General features: G+C 47.7%; 1 protein-coding gene across 2 annotated transcripts in view; it reads left to right on the top strand.

Annotated features, from left to right (window-relative positions):
• The window catches only part of LOC115142176 (cyclin-dependent kinase 14), a 315,071-nt gene that overhangs the window by 297,755 nt on the left and 3,697 nt on the right, over window positions 1-13,619 (top strand). The window lies entirely within an intron of this gene.

Consider the following 13,619-nt stretch of genomic DNA (forward strand, 5'->3'; position numbering starts at 1 on the left):
GAGGGTGTTGTGTTGGGGCAGACAGTGACCTTAACTCTTGAGGGTGTTGTGTGGCCAGACAGTGACCTTAACTCTGAGTGTGTTGTGTTGGGGCAGACAGTGACCTTAACTCTGAGGGTGTTGTGTTGGGGCAGACAGTGACCTTAACTATGAGGGTGTTGTGTTGGGGCAGACAGTGACCTTAACTCTGAGGGTGTTGTGTTGGGGCAGACAGTGACGTTAACTCTGAGGGTGTTGTGTTGGGGCAGACAGTGACCTTAACTCCGAGGGTGTTGTGTGTGGACAGACAGTGACCTTAACTCTGAGGGTGTTGTGTGTGGACAGACAGTGACCTTAACTCTGAGGGTGTTGTTGTGTGGACAGACAGTGACCTTAACTCTGAGGGTGTTGTGTTGGTGCAGACAGTGACCTTAACTCTGAGGGTGTTGTGTGGCCAGACATTGACCTTAACTCTGAGGGTGTTGTTTTGCGGCAGACAGTGACCTTAACACTGAGGTTGTTGTGTGGACAGACAGTGACCTTAACTCTTGAGGGTGTTGTGTGGCCAGACAGTGACCTTAAGTCTGAGGGTGTTGTGTTGGGGCAGACAGTGACCTTAACTCTGAAGGTGTTGTGTGGCCAGACAGTGACCTTAACTCTGAGGGTGTTGTGTTGGGGCAGACAGTGACCTTAACTCTGAGGTTGTTGTGTGGACAGACAGTGACCTTAACTCTTGAGGGTGTTGTGTGGCCAGACAGTGACCTTAACTCTGAGGGTGTTGTGTTGGGGCAGACAGTGACCTTAACTCTGAAGGTGTTGTGTGGCCAGACAGTGACCTTAACTCTGAGGGTGTTGTGTTGGGGCAGACAGTGACCTTAACTCTGAGGGTGTTGTGTTGGGGCAGACAGTGACCTTAACTCTGAGGGTGTTGTGTTGGGGCAGACAGTGACCTTAACTCTGAGGGTGTTGTTTTGGGGCAGACAGTGACCTTAACTCTGAGGTTGTTGTGTGGACAGACAGTGACCTTAACTCTTGAGGGTGTTGTGTGGCCAGACAGTGACCTTAACTCTGAGGGTGTTGTGTTGGGGCAGACAGTGACCTTAACTCCGAGGGTGTTGTGTTGGGGCAGACAGTGACCTTAACTCCGAGGGTGTTGTGTTGGGGCAGACAGTGACCTTAACTCTGAGGGTGTTGTGTTGGGGCAGACAGTGACCTTAACTCTTGAGGGTGTTGTGTGGCCAGACAGTGACCTTAACTCTGAGGGTGTTGTGTTGGGGCAGACAGTGACCTGAACTCTGAGGTTGTTGTGTGGACAGACAGTGACCTTAACTCTGAGGGTGTTGTGTGGCCAGACAGTGACCTTAACTCTGAGGGTGTTGTGTGTGGACAGACAGTGACCTTAACTCTGAGGGTGTTGTGTTGGGGCAGACAGTGACCTTAACTCTTGAGGGTGTTATGTGGCCAGACAGTGACCTTAACTCTGAGGGTGTTGTGTTGGGGCAGACAGTGACCTTAACTCTGAGGGTGTTATGTTGGGGCAGACAGTGACCTTAACTCTGAGGGTGTTGTGTTGGGGCAGACAGTGACCTTAACTCTGAGGGTGTTGTGATGGGGCAGACAGTGACCTTAACTCTTGAGGGTGTTGTGTGGCCAGACAGTGACCTTAACTCTGAGGGTGTTGTTTTGCGGCAGACAGTGACCTTAACACTGAGGTTGTTGTGTGGACAGACAGTGACCTTAACTCTTGAGGGTGTTGTGTGGCCAGACAGTGACCTTAAGTCTGAGGGTGTTGTGTTGGGGCAGACAGTGACCTTAACTCTGAAGGTGTTGTGTGGCCAGACAGTGACCTTAACTCTGAGGGTGTTGTGTTGGGGCAGACAGTGACCTTAACTCTGAGGTTGTTGTGTGGACAGACAGTGACCTTAACTCTTGAGGGTGTTGTGTGGCCAGACAGTGACCTTAACTCTGAGGGTGTTGTGTTGGGGCAGACAGTGACCTTAACTCTGAAGGTGTTGTGTGGCCAGACAGTGACCTTAACTCTGAGGGTGTTGTGTTGGGGCAGACAGTGACCTTAACTCCGAGGGTGTTGTGTTGGGGCAGACAGTGACCTTAACTCCGAGGGTGTTGTGTTGGGGCAGACAGTGACCTTAACTCTGAGGGTGTTGTGTTGGGGCAGACAGTGACCTTAACTCTTGAGGGTGTTGTGTGGCCAGACAGTGACCTTAACTCTGAGGGTGTTGTGTTGGGGCAGACAGTGACCTGAACTCTGAGGGTGTTGTGTTGGGGCAGACAGTGACCTGAACTCTGAGGTTGTTGTGTGGACAGACAGTGACCTTAACTCTGAGGGTGTTGTGTGGCCAGACAGTGACCTTAACTCTGAGGGTGTTGTGTGTGGACAGACAGTGACCTTAACTCTGAGGGTGTTGTGTTGGGGCAGACAGTGACCTTAACTCTTGAGGGTGTTATGTGGCCAGACAGTGACCTTAACTCTGAGTGTGTTGTGTTGGGGCAGACAGTGACCTTAACTCTGAGGGTGTTGTGTTGGGGCAGACAGTGACCTTAACTCTGAGGGTGTTATGTTGGGGCAGACAGTGACCTTAACTCTGAGGGTGTTGTGTTGGGGCAGACAGTGACCTTAACTCTGAGGGTGTTGTGATGGGGCAGACAGTGACCTTAACTCTGAGGGTGTTGTGTTGGGGCAGACAGTGACCTTAACTCTTGAGGGTGTTGTGTGGCCAGACAGTGACCTTAACTCTGAGTGTGTTGTGTTGGGGCAGACAGTGACGTTAACTCTGAGGGTGTTGTGTTGGGGCAGACAGTTACGTTAACTCTGAGGGTGTTGTTTTAGGGCAGACAGTGACCTTAACTCTAAGGTGCATCACTTCCCACTTCAGCCATGATGCAAACATAGCTAATCCCATGTCCATGCTAATGGTTCTGCTTTCATTTCTCCACTGGGTGTGATTTAGCCAGCTAAGTGTTAATGTGTTTGTGTGGGTGTGGCTAGCTGGAGCTCTGGCTGCTGGGTTGAGGTGGAAAGGGCAGGGGGAGTTTTGGTAGAACCAAGTAGTTTTAGTAGTAAGTCATGATAGGCAGAGTAGGAGAGAGGTAGGGAGGGAGAGAGGTTATTGAGGTTGTCTATCCATGTGTACTGTCACTGTAGTGTTATATGGGAAGAGCAAACAGAGGCATGTCCTTAGTTTGGGTCCTGGTGGGAAGACCTCACCTTCCTTCTAGATCTACTTACTACAAGCCAGCTGTAATCTGTAGTGTTCTATATAGAACTGTGCACGTATAATGTACTGCAACAGATCCATGTATACAATAGAATAATAATATTAGCCATTTAGCAGACACATTTATCCAAAGCGACTTATAGTCATCTGTGCATTCATTTGTATGTTTGTGTGGCTCTAGGAATCAAACTCACTATCCTGGCGTTTCAAGCGCCATGCGCTACCATACAGGACCTTGTATAGAATTAAATAGAATATTGTAGCATCATTATTCAAACATGAATATGCAAATGCACTGTAAATCCCTTGTCCATAGTCTGCATTAGGCTAGAGCAGGCTGTCTTAGCTACTGTCTGTGGGACTTAGTGTTGGGAAATGTCAGTAACCCTCCCCAAATTCCCTGGGTTTTCAGAAATCCTGTTAGGAGGATTCTGGATATCCTACTTATTCCCTCCTGATTCTGGGAATTTCCCAACTGTGATTTCTGGAAAATCTCTGAATTTTGGGAAAGTTTCCGGAACTTTGCGACCCAATACATACAGCCTCCTGTACGTATTACAGCCTCCTGTATGTATTACAACCTCCTGTACGTATCACAGCCTCCTGTATGTATTACAACCTCCTGTACGTATCACAGCCTCCTATACGTATCACAGCCTCCTATACGTATCACAGCCTCCTATACGTATCACAGCCTCCTGTATGTATTACAACCTCCTATACGTATCACAGCCTCCTACCTCCTATACGTATCACAGCCTCCTGTATGTATTACAACCTCCTGTATGTATTACAACCTCCTATACGTATCACAGCCTCCTATACGTATCACAGCCTCCTGTACGTATCACAGCCTCCTATACGTATTACAGCCTCCTGTATGTATTACAACCTCCTGTATGTATTACAACCTCCTATACGTATCACAGCCTCCTGTACGTATCACAGCCTCCTGTATGTATTACAACCTCCTATACGTATCACAGACTCCTGTACGTATCACAGCCTCCTATACGTATCACAGCCTCCTATACGTATCACAGCCTCCTATACGTATCACAGCCTCCTGTACGTATCACAGCCTCCTATACGTATCACAGCCTCCTATACGTACTACAGCCTCCTGTATGTATTACAACCTCCTGTATGTATTACAACCTCCTATACGTATCACAGCCTCCTATACGTATCACAGCCTCCTGTACGTATCACAGCCTCCTGTATGTATTACAACCTCCTGTACGTATCACAGCCTCCTGTACGTATTACAGCCTCCTGTACGTATCACAGCCTCCTATACGTATCACAGCCTCCTGTATGTATTACAACCTCCTATACGTATCACAGCCTCCTATACGTATTACAGCCTCCTGTATGTATTACAACCTCCTGTATGTATTACAACCTCCTGTACGTATCACAGCCTCCTATACGTATCACAGCCTCCTGTACGTATCACAGCCTCCTGTATGTATCACAGCCTCCTGTATGTATCACAGCCTAATGTACGTATCACAGCCTCCGGTACATATCATAGCTCCCGGTACGTATCATAGCTCCCGGTACGTATCACAGCCTCCTGTACGTATCACAGCCTCCTGTACGTATCACAGCCTCCTGTACGTATCACAGCCTCCTGTATGTATTACAGCCTCCTGTATGTATTACAACCTCCTGTACGTATCACAGCCTCCTGTACGTATCACAGCCTCCTATACGTATCACAGCCTCCTATACGTATCACAGCCTCCTGTACGTATCACAGCCTCCTGTATGTATTACAACCTCCTATACGTATCACAGCCTCCTGTATGTATTACAACCTCCTATACGTATCACAGCCTCCTATACGTATTACAGCCTCCTGTATGTATTACAACCTCCTATACGTATCACAGCCTCCTATACGTATCACAGCCTCCTGTACGTATCACAGCCTCCTGTATGTATCACAGCCTCCTGTATGTATCACAGCCTCCTGTACGTATCACAGCCTCCGGTACATATCATAGCTCCCGGTACGTATCATAGCTCCCGGTACGTATCACAGCCTCCTGTACGTATCACAGCCTCCTGTACGTATCACAGCCTCCTGTATGTATTACAGCCTCCTGTATGTATTACAACCTCCTGTACGTATCACAGCCTCCTGTACGTATTACAGCCTCCTGTACGTATCACAACCTCCTGTACGTATCACAACCTCCTGTACGTATCACAGCCTCCTGTACGTATCACGGCCTCCTATACGTATCACAGCCTCCTGTACGTGTCACAGCCTCCTGTACGTATCACAGCCTCCTATACGTATCACAGCCTCCTGTATGTATTACAACCTCCTATACGTATCACAGCCTCCTATACGTATCACAGCCTCCTGTATGTATTACAACCTCCTATACGTATCACAGCCTCCTATACGTATCATAGCCTCCTGTACGTATCACAGCCTCCTATACGTATTACAACCTCCTGTATGTATTACAACCTCCTATACGTATCACAGCCTCCTATACGTATCACAGCCTCCTATACGTATCACAGCCTCCTGTACGTATCACAGCCTCCTATACGTATCACAGCCTCCTATACGTATCACAGCCTCCTATACGTATCACAGCCTCCTGTACGTATCACAGCCTCCTGTACGTATCACAGCCTCCTGTACGTATCACAGCCTCCTATACGTATCACAGCCTCCTGTATGTATTACAACCTCCTATACGTATCACAGCCTCCTATACGTATCATAGCCTCCTGTACGTATCACAGCCTCCTGTACGTATCACAGCCTCCTATACGTATTACAGCCTCCTGTATGTATTACAACCTCCTGTATGTATTACAACCTCCTATACGTATCACAGCCTCCTATACGTATCACAGCCTCCTATATGTATCACAGCCTCCTGTACGTATCACATCCTCCTATACGTATCACAGCCTCCTATACGTATCACAGCCTCCTGTGCGTATCACAGCCTCCTGTACGTATCACAGCCTCCTGTACGTATCACAGCCTCCGGTACGTATCATAGCTCCCGGTACGTATCACCGCCTCCTGTACGTATCACAGCCTCCGGGATGTATCACAGCCTCCTGTACGTATCACAGCCTCCTGTACGTATCACAGCCTCCGATATGTATCGCAGCCTCCTGTACGTATCACAGACTCCTGTACATATCACAGCCTCCTGTACGTATCACAGCCTCCGGTACGTATCATAGCTCCCGGTACATATCACAGCCTCCGGTACATAGTTCCGGGTACGTATCACAGCCTCCGGTACGTATCATAGCTCCCGGTACATATCACAGACTCAGACACCAGAGGAGCTGCTCCATGGGACTGGAGGACTGACTGGGTCTATTTACACTAGGCATTAGTAGTACCACTGGATAGTCTCTTCTAACTCCAATAGATGTTTGCTTTGGCTCTACAATCCTCCAAAAGCCACTTACCCCTCACAAGGCCTGTCAGACATCCACAATGTAGCAGTCATTTCCCTCTAGGAGGGAGGACACTGTGAAGGGGAAGACCGAGTGGAGCACAGCCTTGTACATAACCATTACCTCTGCATGGTTGGAGAGTTATGGAGCATCCCATCACACACACACACACACCACACACACACACACACACACACACACACACACACACACACACACACACACATACACACACACACACACACACACACACATACACACACACACACATACACACACACACACACACACACACACACACACACACACACAACCATTAGGTCCATGGAGGGAGAGAGTTATGGCGGTGTGACTGGAGATGAATGGGGGCGCTGTGTGTTTTAATGGGGGTTGATGGTGGTCTTTGTGTTATAGTATCGGGCTGGTCTGTGAATGGGCTGCTCCCTGCAGGAGGTCTACTGATTTACAGCAGGGTTAGATACTGTAGCAGGGAGAAGCTCACACACACACACACACACACACACACATACACACACACACACACCAGCACAGTGGCAGTCTCCGCTGTCACACTACAGTCAGGCGCCTAAGCAATAGCTCTCACCCTCTTCTTCTTTTCTCCTCTCCTCCTGTCTTCCTCTCCTCCTCTTTTCCTCTCCTCCTCCTCTCTTCCTCTCCACCTCTCTTCCTCTCCTCCTCTTTTCCTCTCCTCCTCCTCTCTTCCTCTCCTCCTCTTTTCCTATCCTCAAATCAAATCAAATGTATTTATATAGCCCTTCGTACATCAGCTGATATCTCAAAGTGCTATACAGAAACCCAGCCTAAAACCCCAAACAGCAAGCAATGCAGGTGTAGAAGCACGGTGGCTAGGAAAAACTCCCTAGAAAGGCCAAAACCTAGGAAGAAACCTAGAGAGGAACCAGGCTATGTGGGGTGGCCAGTGCTCTCCTGGCTGTGCCGGGTGGAGATTATAACAGAACATGGCCAAGATGTTCAAATGTTCATAAATTACCAGCATGGTCCAATAATAATAAGGCAGAACAGTTGAAACTGGAGCAGCAGCACGGCCAAGTGGACTGGGGACAGCAAGGAGTCATCATGTCAGGTAGTCCTGAGGCATGGTCCTAGGGCTCAGGTCCTCCGAGAGAGAGAAAGAAAGAGAGAATTAGAGAGAAATTCACACAGGACACCGAATAGGACAGGAGAAGTACTCCAGATATAACAAACTGACCCTAGCCCCCCGACACATAAACTACTGCAGCATAAATACTGGAGGCTGAGACAGGAGGGGTCAGGAGACACTGTGGCCCCATCCGAGGACACCCCCGGACAGGGCCAAACAGGAAGTATATAACCCTACCCACTTTGCCAAAGCACAGCCCCCACACCACTAGAGGGATATCTTCAACCACCAACTTACCATCCTGAGACAAGGCCGAGTATAGCCCACAAAGATCTCCGCCACGGCACAACCCAAGGGGGGGGGTGCCAACCCAGACAGGAAGATCACATCAGTGACTCAACCCACTCAGGTGACGCACCCCTCCCAGGGACGGTATGAAAGAGCCCCAGTAAGCCAGTGACTCAGCCCCTGTAATAGGGTTAGAGGCAGAGAATCCCAGTGGAAAGAGGGGAACCGGCCAGGCAGAGACAGCAAGGGCGGTTTGTTGCTCCAGAGCCTTTCCGTTCACCTTCCCACTCCTGGGCCAGACTACACTCAGTCATATGACCCACTGAAGAGATGAGTCTTCAGTAAAGACTTAAAGGTTGAGACCGAGTTTGCGTCTCTGACATGGGTAGGCAGACCGTTCCATAAAAATGGAGCTCTATAGGAGAAAGCCCTGCCTCCAACTGTTTGCTTAGAAATTCTAGGGACAATTAGGAGACCTGCGGAAAGATCAGCCTCCTCTCTTCCTCTCCTCCTCTCCTCCTCCCCTACTCCTGTCTTCCTCTCCTCCTCCTGTCTTCCTCTCCTCCTCTTGTCTTCTTCTCAGCTGTGTTCCCATGTCCTTACTGACAGAAACCCCACAAGGGGGAAATCAGCCAGGCCTCAGACAAGAAATACACCACTCAAACCAACAGCGATTTATGGGATGAGAATATAGTAACCGCTTTCCGCTCTCGCCCCAGAAATAGTTTGACACTGGCGGGATCTTTAGTGAGCGCAGTGCTTTAGAGGCTGATCTTTCCGTTGAAGATCCAATGGACACACAAACACAGACACACAACATATACACTGGTAATGTCAAAGGGGGTCAGACATCATTCACCCACACCACAGCTCCTATTTATTCATATGCACTTTAAAATGACATATTCAAAAAATGTGTGTAAAACAGAATATAATTTTTCTGTAGTTTCTTCTTCGAACTACAGTTTCTGATCTCTTTATTCAGCCAGCCAAGCCTTTGTGTTGCCAAGCCGAAGGTGTTGCTGAGTAGCAGTTGCAGTAACAGTGGTTTGGAGGGTGGTGCTGTTAAGAGTAGCAGTTGAAGTAATAGTGGTTTGGAAGGTGGTGCTGTTAAGAGTAGCAGTTGCAGTAATAGTGGTTTGGAGGGTGGTGCTATTAAGAGTAGCAGTTGCAGTAACAGTGGTTTGGAGGGTGGTGCTGTTAAGTGTAGCAGTTGCAGTAATAGTGGTTTGGAGGGTGGTGCTATTAAGAGTAGCAGTTGCAGTAATAGTGGTTTGGAGGGTGGTGCTGTTAAGAGTAGCAGTTGCAGTAATAGTGGTTTGGAAGCTGGTGCTGTTAAGAGTTGCAGTTGTAAATCCAAGGTAGTGTAGAACAAGGCTGTAGAGATGACTTGCTATGTAAACACCCAGCTTCCCAGCGCCTCACAGACGCAACTCTTAATGCACCCAGGAATGTGTGTATAATGACTTGCACCTGTGCTGCCTGAAAGCTAAGGCCTCTGCTCTGACTTACTACTCCATAGTGTGTGTGTGTGTGTGTGTGTGTGTGTGTGTGTGTGTGTGTGTGTGTGTGTGTGTGTGTGTGTGTGTGTGTGTGTGTGTGTGTGTGTGTGTGTGTGTGTGTGTGTGCTGTATGCAGTGTGTGTCTGAGAGACAAGAGAGAGAGTGTACGTGCTACTCTGCCTGTATTTGAAGTGCCGACATGGAAGACGTTCAACAGTGGGGTTGTGGTGCCAGGACATGAGGAAATAGAAAACACATCCATGTGTAGAATAGACCTTCTTCTCCTGGGGAGACCAACAGAGAACGCCTCACCTCCACTGCCTCACACCTTCACACACACCTTCACACACAACCCCCTCACACACACAGGAACTGGTTAACTTAACCCCTCTGCCCAGAGAGAAGAGAGAGAAACAGAGACAGCTGTGCGTAGCTGTGTTATCCTCACTAGTCAGCTAGCTAGCCCATGCATGGTGCCTCTGTTTGTTCTGAGGTAGGGAGATAGGGGCGCCTTAAGCCAATGCTGGAATTAAACATCTTCCCCACCAGCATGTGGGTCATCGGCCAATTCCCCTTTGGAATCTGCATGTCATGTGACAGCCGGGGCCTGAAGGTGGAGTGGCTGCTTCCTGTACCCGTTAACCCCTGCTACAAACCTGTGTTTGTGTGTGTTTAACCAGAAGTCCCCGCAACAGTAGTAAACTAAAATAAATCTGACCAACTGGTGACATTTTGTAAGTCCCCACAAGGAAAAAGTACATTTCTAGTTGGTTAGGGTTAGAATTGGATTAGGGTTACGTTTAGGGTTATGTTTAGGGCTAGGTTTAGGGTTAGGGGTTAAGGAAAATAGGATTTTGAATGGGAATAAATTGTGTCCCCACAAGGTTAGATAAACATAAATGTATGTGTGTGTGTGTGTCTCTCTCTCTCTCTCTCTGTCTCTCTCTCTCTCTCTCTCTCTCTCTCTCTCTCTCGCTCTCTCTCTTTCATATTTCATTAGGCCCAGTCATGTTTAGCCTGGCAGGCAGGGGTGTATGGATATGTAGAGTGCTGTTTTAATGAAGGGAGTGTAGTACTGATACAGGCTATAGGACTATAGACTGGTAAACATTAGGCTGCCCTGCCTGACTGGCTCTGGTACTCACACTGTTTTTATTAGTGATAAACCATGGCTGGAACCCTACCAGAAAAACCACCACAGACAAGCTCCATGTCTTGTTAAATACATGTACATGTAAAGGGTATTCCACTAAGCAAACAGGTGGGGAGATTTCTGTTAGTCCGCTAAAGCAGAGAAAACCATCTGCAAACCACCGATGGTACCCACGACTCTGGGATGATTTGACTGTCTGTGTGTGCGTGCGTGTGTGCGTGTGTGTGCGTGTGCGCGCGTGTGTGTGTGTGTGTGTGTGCGAGAGAGACAGAGAGTGTATGATCTAGATGATTTAGGCATTCTAAATGATTAATTATTGTTACTAGTACACTGGAAACGGCTGCTCATGTAAGACCAGTGAAGTCTGCAGTAGCCATGGCAACCCAACACAGCAGTAGCCATAACACAGCATTCCTGTCATTCTAATGGCTGGAAACTTTTAAGTCCAGTCTACATCCAGTAGGGAACCTTTGGGTTTTTTAATTAAACCTGTGCTTAAAAGAAATGGAAAATGATTTGTCTTAATTAAAATCACTCCAAATCCTCAATTCACTAACAAACACACCTACATACCCACACACACAGTTTATAGCCCAGCACGTAAAACAGTTTGTTTAAGCATCAGGGATGTCTCAGCTGAGGGTGTTGTGTGAGTGATTTTTAATGGCAGGCTGACGCACCTCATTACCCCGGGATCAGACATGACTGGACCGCTGTGGGGGTTAGGGGTCAGAGGGCGTGATCTCTGGAGGGGTGGTAGGCAGAGGGTGTCAGGCTTCCTCAGTCAAGCTTGCCTGACTACCAATGTAGACAACTCCTGTTAATTCAGGGTGTTTTGGATTGATAATCATCTGTAGAATTTAGAACCAAATCCTGTTTGTTAAAGGGACCTGTAGAAATGTAATTGAGTACGGTTATATGCACACAGTAATGCGATCATTGTGGATCGTCAGATTAATATAATAGTTTGATTAAAACGTTTATATGCTTTGCAAGAAGACCGATTTCCCTAATAATCCTGTTTAGATGGACACATCTGAAATCAGGCTACCTGATGGCACTCTGATAAATGCAGAAAATCACCAATCAAAATAAAGGTTTTACCACAGCGACCATGTTCTTTTTGGGAAGCATATTTGATTCTGAGTTGGGACATAAAAAGTTTGTCTGTGAAAACCACTTCTAAGACACATACATACAGTTGTTCCAAACTGACTCGTACTAAAGGGGGAGGCTCTCGGCTGGTGCTGGTGCCCAGATCTAATACACCACTGGAACGTTTGTTTACATGTCCTAATCATTCAAAGGATTGCTCAGAACACCAGGTGTTTCAATCGGCGTATGCTTACTATGATTTTGACCTTACGCCGATTAAGCAAGGTGTTTACATGACTAATGCATAATCTGCCTACTGCCAAAGTCAGTTTAATATCATATTATTAGTGTGCATGTAAATGTACTCATTGATAAGCTAGTTAGGCCTATTGGAAGTATTTGACTGTTTTAAAACCCCTCTGTGTTTTTTGTCTACATGATTATGTCCATGGTGTTTATATGCTACTTAGGCTTATTTGAAGTGTGTTAGTATTCTGCAACACCTGAGAGGTTTGTCTCTGTTCTCTGAGGTGTTCATCTGGGGTTATTAGTATTTCCAGAGCTGCTGCTTCACGGTAGTGACAGGCTCTTTGATCAGGCAGATATAAGGGATGAACGGTGTGTGTGTTGAGGAGGGGATTGTCTGGGGAGCAACCTGCTCACTGCAAGACTGACTGGCTGCCCGATGAACATCTAGAGGAGAACTGTGCTGATATTTGAACATGGCCTCAGAAAGACTGGGATGTGGGGGGAGAGGGGGGAGTGGGATTGGTGAGAAAAGGGGGAGCAGGCTACAAACGCGGGTGTGGGCGAGTGGAGGTGGAAGGGTGATCAGAGAGAGAGGTTAGCTTGTGTTTTTTTTTTCAGTAGTCACCTCTTCTTATTCTCTCTCTCGATCTCTCTCTCCATTGTTAAATATCCCACCACCCAGCACTAAGCACTTTCCCTTCTTAATGATGTCATTGTGTGTGTGTGGGGGGGGGGGGAGTTCTGTCTATTTACCATTGTATGACAGACAACAGCTGGCCCTATTGGACATGGCCACGCCCTACAAATCCTACCCATCTGGTTCCTTAAGCGGAACCCCCTACACACACACACTCACTCACTCACACACACACACTCACTCACACACACTCATCTTTAGTACTTTTTCATCCCACAGGACTAAATCAGGCCTCAAAAACAACATATTCCATTGTTGACTTAAAGAGTAAATGATACTGTAGGGAGGAGAGCAAAAGGAGAGAGGGAGGAGAGAGAGATCCCTCTGTGTGGGCCTCACGACCTGCCATCCAATAACTCACCCTGAGGCAGAGAAAGAGAGAGAGAGATGAACAGGAGAAAGACTGAGTGCTTCTGTGACCTTGAACTTCTCAGCCTCACATCCTCTCTCCTTTTCTCTCTCTGTCTGTTTATCCCCTTTTCTCTGTTTCTGTCCTATGTCCACTCTGTTCATCTCGCAGTGTCCTTTTTGACCTAAACAAGACTCCATACTCTATCCCTGCTTTACACAATGCAACCTGAAGTAAAGCTCATCTTCTCGCTACTTCTCTTTCTCCCTCTTACCCCTCTCTCACACACACACACACACACACACACATGCGCGCGCCCACAAACACTAACACACACACATTCCTACACCGCCTGTATGTGTTTTTGAGTCAGAGAGCTGTATGAGCAGCAGATAAAGGAGGCGTCCATCCAAGACTTCAGATTCCTGGCATAGACTGCCTCACATCCACTGGGAATGGACTTCCAAAGGCTGAGCGAGAGACAGAAAGAGAAAGAGG

Source organism: Oncorhynchus nerka, linkage group LG14 (assembly GCF_034236695.1).
Source record: "Oncorhynchus nerka isolate Pitt River linkage group LG14, Oner_Uvic_2.0, whole genome shotgun sequence".
Classification (NCBI taxonomy): Eukaryota; Metazoa; Chordata; class Actinopteri; order Salmoniformes; family Salmonidae; genus Oncorhynchus; species Oncorhynchus nerka.